At 34.0% G+C, this 12,638-nt stretch overlaps 1 long non-coding RNA gene across 1 annotated transcript; it reads right to left on the bottom strand.

Moving 5' to 3' along the window:
* Window positions 1-652: 652 nt before the first annotated feature.
* Window positions 653-5,725, bottom strand: LOC117218613 (uncharacterized). The gene is made up of 3 exons (XR_004489795.2): window positions 5,300-5,725; window positions 4,759-4,827; window positions 653-1,065 (listed from the first exon to the last, which is right to left on the bottom strand). It is a non-coding gene; the product is annotated as an uncharacterized LOC117218613 (long non-coding RNA).
* Between the last annotated feature and the right edge of the window lie 6,913 nt (window positions 5,726-12,638).

The following is a 12,638-nucleotide window of genomic DNA, read 5'->3' as shown; positions in this document are numbered from 1 at the left end:
GGCAATTTTAGAACCGAATTCGAAATAGTGAAAACGTTTAAGGAATTTCAACATGTTGCTTCGCTATTTTAAAATTAAAATTATTCAGATGTGAAATAAATTTTGTATGTAACTCGTGTGTCTTGTACTAAAACTTGGATCACAATTTTGAAAAAAATTCTACCAAAAAAATGCTATCAGAAAATGCTAGAATTGTGTTCGGAGATGTATGAATTTAGCCACAGAACGGCTCATTTACAATAATACTGTTTATTATATTGTTTATTATATTTAATACATTATTATATATATAATAAACTAATAAAATATATTATTATATAATATTATTATATATTATATATATTATTATATTATTAGTTTCTTAGTTTATTATATTAATATACTATTATTACTTAATTATATTATATTTATTATATTCATATTATATATATATTTATTATATTTATATTATGTATTATATTAATTACATTTATTATTATTTATTATATTATATTAATACTGTTTATTATACTATTAATACCGTTTAGAGAAAAATAACCATTTTCAATTTTATCATTTTAGCTCGTTTTAAGAAACATGCAACTTGAGTGCATGATTTTAATTTGTAAAATAATTTCCAACTGCTAATTTAAGTCACAATATCGTACTCGCTACACATATTGTACTATGCGGTTTTTTCCTCAAAACTTTTATCTCAAATATTTCTCAAATCGACCAGAAAAGTGCACGGAAGTTGTTACAGTTCTCTCTTAAAGGAGCAGGTAAATGGTTCCGCGGTATTAACATCGGTTGAAACAGCTGAGATCCGTATCTCGAAGATTTACGAACGGAGCGTCGGCCGCAACCTTTCGACTGTCCAAAATTATATCGATCCGTCTTCTTCTTCTTATCTTCGCTTCCAATTTAAGGAACCTTCGAAACGCGTTCCCCGAGCTCGAGAAACTTTCTCGTACTCATTTCTCTGGAGGTTTAGCGGTCGAAGAATAACGCACGCTCGTTTTTCCACCGGTAAACAAAGACATTCCGGGAACATTCATAATCATCATCCAGCGGCATCGTGTTCCTCTAAAACGAAACGGATTTCATTAGTTTATGATATACATATCGCGTGGTAGTAAAATTCGGAGGAAATTACTCTCGCATCGCAAGGGAAATTTTATTAAGATCATTTTTCTCGACCGATGGATAACGCGATCGATGATGTCCTGTTAACGCGAATTTAGGATCGTGTAATTTTTTCTGCTTTCCCGCCGCTCCCCAAAACTTGGATCTTCATTAATTACTCGCAGACGAAAAAAAAGTGAGATTTGCCTTTTTTTCAATTAGTACACATTAGTAGAGACGAAAAGCTATTTTTTTAAACAGGCTGGATTTATTGTTTCATCTCTGGTATCAGTGCAATAAACATTTTAAACAGTGCAATAAACGAGCTAGAAATAAGATTGGAATCTTTTTCTTAGGTGTCGACTCTTCGAGATGCACAGAGAGTATGCTTCATGAAGTCTGATACGAACTTGCTCGCAGTGCGAGCATGATTTCGCTTGATGTCTCATCACTCCCCCCCCCCCTCTCTAAGTATCCAAGAAAAGTTTTGTAATTATGTAGTTTATGTCTTGTGAAGAATGTCAATTTGACTAAGTAACTGGTGTACATAGTTAGGGTCCACGGAATAATATTCTTCGACGCTCTTACTTTTAACAAGTTGCCTGTGACGTCATCTTTTCAGAGCTCGCACCCATACGGGTTGCGAGAATCAAAATACTATAAACGTCTGGAAATTTGAGAATACGATTCTGTTTTCACTAAAATTACAATTTAAATAGCCAATGCTCGCTACTTTTTACGCGCGACGAGTATACTCGTCGTGATATAAAATTCTTCGTGACGAGTATACTCGTCGTGGCACAAAATTCTTCGTGACGAGTATACTCGTCGTGACACAATATACTGTCATTTCTGCACGACGAGTATACTCGTCGCGACACAAAATACTGCCACTTCTCCACGACGAGTATACTCGTCACGATATAAAATACGGCCACTTCTCCATGACGAGTATATTCGTCGTGACACAAAATACTGCCCTACTTCTCCACGACGAATATACTCGTCATGACACAAAATACTGCCACTTCTCCACGACGAATATACTCGTCACAATATAAAATACAGCCACTTCTCCATGACGAGTATATTCGTCGTGACACAAAATACTGCCCTACTTCTCCACGATGAATATACTCGTCATGACACAAAATTCTTCGTGACGAGTATGCTCGTCGTGACACAAAATTCTTCGTGACGAGTATACTCGTCGCGACACAAAATACTGCTATTCCTCCACGACGAGTATACTCGTCGTGACACAAAATACTGTCACTTCTCCACGACGAATATACTCGTCACAATATAAAATACTGCCATTTCTCCACGACGAATATACTCGTCACGATATAAAATACGGCCACTTCTCCATGACGAGTATATTCGTCGTGACACAAAATACTGCCCTACTTCTCCACGATGAATATACTCGTCATGACACAAAATTCTTCGTGACGAGTATGCTCGTCGTGACACAAAATTCTTCGTGACGAGTATACTCGTCGTGACACAATATACTGTCATTTCTGCACGACGAGTATACTCGTCGCGACACAAAATACTGCCACTTCTCCACGACGAATATACTCGTCACAATATAAAATACAGCCACTTCTCCATGACGAGTATATTCGTCGTGACACAAAATACTGCCCTACTTCTCCACGATGAATATACTCGTCATGACACAAAATTCTTCGTGACGAGTATGCTCGTCGTGACACAAAATTCTTCGTGACGAGTATACTCGTCGCGACACAAAATACTGCTATTCCTCCACGACGAGTATACTCGTCGTGACACAAAATACTGTCACTTCTCCACGACGAATATACTCGTCACAATATAAAATACTGCCATTTCTCCACGACGAATATACTCGTCACGATATAAAATACAGCCACTTCTCTATGACGAGTATACTCGTCGTGACGCAAAATACTGTCACTTCTCCACGACGAGTACACTCGTCAGACACAGCTAACTGGTTAAATTAGCATTTCTCCCGAAGGTATGTCGCCTGATTCGACAACTTCGAGTACAATTATTATCTTTCGTCATAGATAAACAATATGCGTTACAATATCGTACGCGAATCGCATTGAACATGGTACGAAACGTTAATAAACACAAACGAAGAGCGACAAGCTCTGGAGAACGGCCAGATTGCTCTGGAAGTGATAAGTTTCGAGGTTTGACCTGGAAACCATTATTGTACTCGACGATATAACTACGGCTTCGACAACGTCATTAAGTGCCCTGCACATGTTACTGTTCGTCTGTTGAAAGCTACCGTGTCCGGAGATTCTTTTCTGTTAGCAAGTTTCTTTGGGAACTTATGTCTCTGGAAGATTTAGCCGAGAGTAGACGAATAAAAGCTATCGAAACGTCTGGGGAAATCTTCTGCATCAATATTGTATAAGAGAATTCATTTATTGTTAAAATAAAAGAGACAAGTATTTTCGATTAAAGTGTAGATGCACCATAGAACAGATTTTCAACGTATTCAGGCTCGGCAGTCGCTATAATATAAAATTATAGTTTTTGTATACTAGTTAATCTATTTTATATAGTTTATAGTGTTAATATAGTTTATATAGTATACATAATTTGCATAGTTTACATATTTTGTATATTTTGTATAGTTTATAAAATTATAGTGTTTGCATATTAGTTAATCTATTTTATATAGTCTATATTGTTAATATAGTTTATATAGTATATATAATTTACATATTTTATATATTTTGTATATTTTGTATAGTTATATTTATACAGTTTAGATAGATTATGTAGTTTATATAGTTTATATAGTTTATATAGTTTGTATAATTTATATAGTTTATATAGTACATATAGTTTACATTACAGTAATATAAAATTATAGAAACATTGTAATCGTCTATCATTTTCATGAAGAAAATATACGTATATATATATATATTAACCAGATTAAATTAGACAATTCTATCAATTTTTCCAGTTTCCAGATCAATTAGACAATTTAAATTTTGCAAGGTGTCCAAAAGGTACAAGAATATGCAGCGGGATCTCCTGTATTGATATAATTTAATAAACGAATTATTTATAATTAAATGGTAGAGAAAAATGAATATTTATTGCCACGACAACTGATTCGTACCGAATTACCCATAAGACACTGCGCGAAGAACTGCAAGAATCATTTGATTTCGTAAAACAGCGGTGAAACGTTGAAACTGGTCGACGTTACCGACAGCCGATCACAGACGGAAAGCAATGGCGTCATCTAGACTCGATTCTTGTAATACCGAGTTCCGACGATCTTTCTTAGATGGTCTCATCATTATTTTCTAAGAATTACCAACTGTTGGTAATGATTGATCGCTGGTTTCAGCGTGTTGCCACTACGAGAAATGGCACTATTTTCACATTTAAAATTAATAAACGATTCACACCGTTATTTATACAGTACTTCAATTTATTCTTAACATATGCACAGTGAAATCGTATACGTAACAAATGAAAGACTTCAAGCTTTCTGATAAATTATTTACTGTTAGAAAAAAATGAGAGTTTATTACATGACAGCATATATATATATGCTGTCATGTAATAAACTCTCATTTTTATATATATATATATATATATATATATAAATAATTAATTACTCACAAGAACTGCATTCGTCGCTCGACTCTTCGATCTTCGTCCCCGTGAACTGTGCCTTAATTTTTCGCCACACTGAAAGGAACAAATATGGCAAAAGGGTATATATATTATATTAGGGTTATATCAATTATATAATAATAATAATAATAATAACAATAATAACATAATAACATAATTATATTATAGATTATATCACTGATTAATTGACAATTATTGTAATGACAATTACGCTGCAAAATCTTTGTGCAAAATCAAAATGATCTTCGTTAATTTGCAAAATACAGAAACTAAATCGGCATTTATTTCGTTCGTAATACGTCGTTATATTGAAATTGTTCAAAAGTTTTCGCTATTTTGCGCTTAATTTAATTAATTTCTTTACTTCAATAATTATTAAACTATTTCAATTTAACACATTTTTGTTATAAATGCGTAAAACCCGCGGTCTAGTGATAACGAAAGTCTTTAATAATAAATTCCAGTGAATTCAAATAATTTTTAGAAATCAATTATTATTCCATCTTATAATAATATTGTTACTTACTACTTGTCAAATTCCTCTCGATACCCGATTTATGACGTTTCTTAGCCCATTTGGAACTCCTCGGTTTTTGCTCTTCTATATAATCCACCTCTTCGTCCATATTTAACGCAATTCACTGATCTACGATATCAGCGAAATTCCGACAATGTTCTACAAGAAAATGAACGTCGCGGTATCAACACACTTTGAAACACACTGAACAACCATAAATCGTAGTACCACTGTAATCGCTCAAACGTGCAAGTTCCACTAAAAGGATCGAGACAAAAGGTATCTCTAAAAAACAATAAACGAAGAATGGAGAAAATAGATTATAACAACTATCGCGAACGAACAACAAGCACACGACGACAATGATTCGCACGTTCCAAGTTATGAACTGAGGTATTTTCAGGTTTCGTAAGATAACGAAAAACTGTACACAAGTACACAAGTCTCGCTCGGAATCATCTAGCCGAGGAACATTGAAACAAACTTTGGTCGGAAGCCAATCCCCATGCCAATATCTGTTATAAGTTCGGACTTGAAAACTGCTATAACAATGCTTTTTCACGTATATGACAAAGTGTGACGTTGACGATATGATTTGAAATTTGAGCCTCTGCCGACTTATGACAGCAAAGGCGAGACAGATTTTTAGCTCGAAACAGCTGTCGTATCTAAATTATTTTTCATTCTCGATAACCTTGACATAATCTTGCTATGACACCCTTATTATTATTAATATTATTATTATTATTACAATAGTAATAATTATTATTATTATTATTAATAATAGTAATAATATTAGTTAATTAAATTAGACAATTATATACAACTGAAACAATATAATATATAATATATTATATATAATTATAGACACACAATATAATATTATTATTAATATTAGTAATAATAATAATAATTATTATTATTACTATTACTATTACTATTACTATTACTATTACTATTACTATATTACTATTACTATTACTATTACTATTACTATTATTACTATTATTATTATTATTATTATAAATAACCTTATTATTCAATGGATTGTCGTAACAACTGCTAAATTCTAAAATCGAAATAAAAACCAATAGTCCGGACAGCTCATTTTTCTTTCTCATCTATTCAAGGTCAAGCCACGAACGATTCGGACAGGTGTTAGCAAACGTGCATAGTGTAGTCGAAAGACTTCACCGAAGTCCAAGAGTTATTCCTGAGTCAAGGTGTTAGGGACCGCTTCACTGGCAGAACAATTGCGACTGCAGTAAGTTCTCCCTAATTTTACCACAGCTTGTAAACAAAAAATGGACAATCTAGGAAGATGAGATGAGATTATTCGAGCCTTGCGACCCGTTTTAAATTAATATTACAATATAATATCAATATAAATATATAATAATTGATATTGTCGATTTTTGTTTACAAGCTGATGGGAAATTAGGGAGAATTTACTGATTCTGCTAAAAAATATTAGTACAATCTTTGCATCCACTTGTATATGCTCGATCTATTTTTTTCATTGAATTATTTGTGTTATCGTTTCAAGAATGGGTCAAAATCGAACGATGTTTCATAACAGGTACAGTAAATTCTTCCCAATTGACGCGCTCGGATTGTACAGAAAAATGGAAAATTCGGGAAGAGGAGATACGATTACTTATAGTACATTATTTATTTATTATTTATATATTATTTATATGTATACGATTATTTATAATATAGCATATTATTTATAGTTTTTATTGCCAACAACTATAAAAACGAGTCGCAAGGCTCGAGATACGTTTGTTCGAGCCTTACAGCCCATTTTTATAGTTATTGACAATCGGTAACTATAAAAACAAGCTACAACAGCACGCCGATTGTGCTGTACATCCTTTTTCATTCAAGCCGAAATAAATAAATAAATATATAATAATATAATAATGTAATAATGTAATAATGTAATAATGTAATAATATAACAATATAACAATACAATAATATAACAATACAATAATATAATAATATAATAATATAATAATATAATAATATAATAATATAATAATATAATAATATAATAATATAATAATATAATAATATAATAATATAATAATATAATAATATAATAATATAATAATATAATAATATAATAATATAATAATATAATAATATAATAATATAATAATATAATAATATAATAATATAATAATATAATAATATAACAATATAACAATATAACAATATAGCAATTTAATAATATAATAATACAATAATATAACAATATAATAATATAACGATATAATAATATAACAATATAACAATATAAAAATATAATAATATAATAATAAGGCTGGAATAATCGCATGATAATCGTAAATAACCAAAGGGTTAAGCGCTGTTGCGGCAACAGCACGCCGATCCGCACCTATCAATTCCACAATTGTCGCCTCTATCAACCTGATTCCATTACTGTCCGGCGACATTACTGGTCGACGCGCGAAACGATGTCGCCGCGAAGAATTGGGTAGACAGCGCACGGGTTGATCTCGTGTACGTCGAGCCAAGGGTGCGACTGCGGCAAGGGGCACGAGCAGCGCGAACACCGGGACGGCCGTTGAAAATGCACTTTGTCGGTGCGTTACGGTTAACTGTATAGTCGCTCTCTGTTTCCTGCCATCTGATGGGAGGCGGCAGTTTCCAGATAGTAACTGTCGTTGGTGCAATCATCGGCCAGTCTACGGGGAAGGCGTTTAATACCCTTTAGCGAGCGCGCGCTCGCTCGCTCGCTAAAGGTAAGAAAGTCGGCTGGTCATCTACAGAACAGTTAACCTCGCAGCGGGTTAAAAAGTTCTAATGCACGAACGATGATTTTCTGGCCGGATAGTTGAATTCGTTGCTCATCCGCGATACACCCTTACAGTTACCCTTTGTCTGGCGAATCGGTGACGTACACTTTTAACGACTGCCAACGTGCTGAAACGTGATGTTTTTCCGATGTGTATTAGGTTTCCTCTGGAGAGTTAGGTTGCAAGGATAAAAAGAAATTGTAGACATCGGTCTCAATCGATATTGAAAGTTGCAGACTTGAAAATTGATTGTTGACGCGTACAAATTAATTCCTGGTGATTCTGAAAGTAACAAAGTTGAAATTTGAAGAGATAATTTCAATTTATATTGTAGTGTGCAACTTCTTTTTTGTTCAAGCCGAAATATATAAATATATATATAATAATATAATAATATAGTAATATAGTAATATATATATACTAATATACTAATATAATAATATAGTAATATAATAATATAATAATATAACAATATAACAATATAACAATATAACAATATAATAATATAATAATATACTAATATAATAATATAGTAATATAATAATATAATAATATAATAATATAATAATGTAATAATATAATAATATAATAATATAATAATATAATAACATAATAACATAATAATATAATAAATAAAAAAATAAATAAATATTCAAGCTAAAATTGTTAGAGTTTCTACAAACGATGAACTTTGTCTATACATCTGTTTTTTCTTCGTTTTTTTCTCTAACTTTTTTAAACACAACCTTAAGTCGCCATTCTTTATTATTAATTAAAATAACAAATAATCACACCGATTGCACTATAACAAGAAGAACGAAAAAGATGTCAGATAAAGTAACATAAAACTTGATTTTGCGAATGAACATTGCTCGTGTCGTCCAATAACGGTATAATATATATATTGAAGGAACAACGCGACGAACAAATCAAAAAACAAATTATCTACAATATATCTCAATTAGCGTCATACTTTCGCATAGTAAAATGAACGATTAACCCTCGTTCTCGTATCCACAGCCGACAATTATATATATAATTGTATATATATATATAAATATATATAACTATATATATATATATATAAATATATATAATATTATATATATTATATTATAATATTTATTATATATATTATATATTATTATATATTATAATTATATATGATATATAATATATAATAATAATAATAAGCTAACATAATTAATACGCTAAACATTGCTATAACAAGACATAATAACCCTTGCCAGGGATCGTTCGCGTTGTTTATAAGACGATCGACAACACGGCGCGTTTCTTCCGTGGCTGCGAAAACTGTGTCAAATTGACACGACACGTTAAACGAACGCGGGTTGAAAATCACGTGGTCGGTTCGTCGGCCGCCACGTAGGTGGAATGTGAACGCGGATGCCAGCCGAAGAGGCATTAAATAGAGGACAGAGGGACACGGGACACCGCGAGAGAACGAGAAAGAGAGATAGAGAGAGAAAGAGAGAGAGAGAGAGAGAGAGAGAGAGAGATTCACATTGTAAATTAATGTCGGAGGCTCTTTAACTAAATTAATTGCGCCAATGGTAATTACACTTAGAACGCGCGCGCCTTCGGTGCATCGTGCTTTAAACGGTGCTAGCACTTCTTCTATGAGGGTTTTCTTGCGTCTCCCCATCCTCCCTCCACCCCACCCACCCTCTCGTCCCCTCTCGTTCTCTTCGTTAAGTGTACCAGTCGCCCGCTGCCGGAACGACAGAGGACCCGTGCGCCGACGACCTGTTCGCCGGCGATAGTCACAGCCTCTCGTCGTCCATTGACTGTCCGTGCAAGCGTGAAACACGTGTTCGCACACGCACAAATATAATTAGTCGGAGATTTTTCTGGAGACGGAGGCGATACAATGTTCGTCCGCCTCTTTCACTAAGGCGACACGCATACCACGGCCGTAACAGCCGACAGAGATGCTGCTGCTGCCCCGGCAAATCGGACCGCGCCGCGCCGCACGACTCCGCCGCGCTCCTCTTTCGCGACGCTCCGCCGCCGTTCGCTGAACTTTTTCGCCGCGAACCCCTCTGCCGGCCAATATCGCGACGGAATCGCACGAAACGAACCTTACAGGACCGCGAATTGAATCTATGCTAATGTTGTCGCGATTGTCAAGCGTGATGTGTGTAATATGATAAATATAAATGTAACGATAAATAATAAATTTATTATATTTATTTATTTATTATATTTATTATTTATCGCTAAATTTATATTTATCATATTACACACATCATGCTGTATATATAACAATAATAAATATAATAAATAAATATAATATGATATATATATACATATCATATTATATTTATTTTATTAGATTAATAAACAATAATAATAAATAATATAATATGATATACAGGGTGTCCCACAATTATTTTAACAGCCGAAAATGAGGGGTAGCTGAGGTCATTTGAAGTAACTTTTTCCTTTGCGAAAATGCAATCCGCGGCTTTGTTTACGAGTTATTAACGAAAAACACTGGCCAATGAGAGGTGACGGTGCGAGAGAGAGGGTCCGCGAGAGAGTCCGCAGCACGAGGCTTTGACAGAAGGTCGGGACGGACTCGAGCCGCGTTCGAAATATTGAACAAGTCACGAAGCGAGAACTTTCCGGATTTTTTTAACTACATAACAGTGATATTTTTAAGAAAAATACTGTTCACCTTTACTTTAGAACGTCTGAAGAATATTCACTAATTTTTCGGACTCGAAATAATATGTAGTTTAACCGTGACAGTCGTTTTAATTTTCTGGTGTGCATGACACCTTATGTGTACCATATGAAATTTTTATGCAAGGTGTACAGTGAAGATTAACGAATGATTTGCAAAGCTGATTTAATAATAAATAAGGGACGTAAAGGATTTGTTTATTAGAGAGATATGAAAAATATTATCAGTAAGAAACTCACCCATTTAGTTGAGGATGCATTTGCTGGCTGAAATTCATGATGTCGAAGGGTACTGACCTTGTACAACGTACAGCTGATCTTTCACTGCACTGTCACTAAACACTGATCACTTAATTAATCACTGATAATCCGAATCACTTGTGGATATTTAAGAAAGATCACTGAGACTCGTTCGCGGATAATCGTTTATTCGACGCGTTCGTTCGGAAGTCGACGTTTCACTGCCAAAAAATCGAGGCCTCGACCGTGGGCCCTTGTCGTTCGTCTTTCGGCCGTCCGAGGAAATAACACCCGATACTATTTTCTTCGAAGCGCAGGGTACCGCCAAATGAAATAAACAAGATATGCCGAGACGTAAACTGTGTCCGACCCGCTGTCACCCTGCGCTCTTAGAACGTAATTAATGGCCGTGCGAAGAAAATGGTATCGAGTGTCATTTCCTCGGACGGCCGAACGAAGAACAACAAGGACCCACAGTCAAGGCCTGAATTTTTCGGCAGTGAAACGTCGACTTCCGAACGAACGCGTCGAGTAAACGATTATCCGCGAACGAGTCTCAGTGATCTTTCTTAAATATCCACAAGTGATTCGGATTATCAGTGATTAAATAACTGATCAGTGTTTGGTGACAGTGCAGTGTAAGTGAACTTCGCAAATAACCATACCAGAGGTTCCACCGACAGTATCCCTCGAATGTTGCGGTCATCGACCTGGGATCAGCTGTTCGTTGTACGAGGTCAGTACGTACGAGTCAGCAAATGCATCCTCAACTAAATGGGTGAGTTTCTTATCGATAATATTTTTCATATTTCTTTAAAAAACAAATCCTTTACGTACCTTAACGCGATTATTTATTATTAAATCAGCTTTGCGAATCATTCGTTGAATTCTGTTCGTACACGGAATTATTTAAATTAAAATATCATTTACGAACTTTGTTAATCTTCACTGTACACCTTGCATAAAAATTTCATATGGTACACATAAGGTGTCATGCACACCAGAAAATTAAAACGACTGTCACGGTTAAACTACATATTATTTCGAGTCCGAAAAATTAGTGAATATTCTTCAGACGTTCTAAAGTAAAGGTGAACAGCGTTTTTCTTAAAAATATCACTGTTATGTAGTTAAAAAAATCCGGAAAGTTCTCGCTTCGTGACTTGTTCAATATTTCGAACGCAGCTCGAGTCCGTCCCGACCTTCTGTCAAAGCCTCGTGCTGCGGACTCTCTCGCGGACCCTCTCTCTCGCACCGTCACCTCTCATTGGCCAGTGTTTTTCGTTAATAACTCGTAAACAAAGCCGCGGATTGCATTTTCGCAAAGGAAAAAGTTACTTCAAATGACCTCAGCTACCCCTCATTTTCGGCTGTTAAAATAATTGTGGGACACCCTGTATATACATCATATTATATTGTTTATTATATTTATTATGTATATATATATATATATATATATATATATATATATATATATATATATTATATTTATTATATATTTTATATTATTATATATATTATATATAATATAATATAAATTTAATATATATATATTATATATATATAGTATTA

This window comes from Megalopta genalis, chromosome 7, assembly GCF_051020955.1.
Source record: "Megalopta genalis isolate 19385.01 chromosome 7, iyMegGena1_principal, whole genome shotgun sequence".
In the NCBI taxonomy this organism is placed as follows: domain Eukaryota; kingdom Metazoa; phylum Arthropoda; class Insecta; order Hymenoptera; family Halictidae; genus Megalopta; species Megalopta genalis.
The sequence above is the reverse complement of the archived record's forward strand: the minus strand, read 5'-3'. Positions and strand labels throughout refer to the sequence as shown.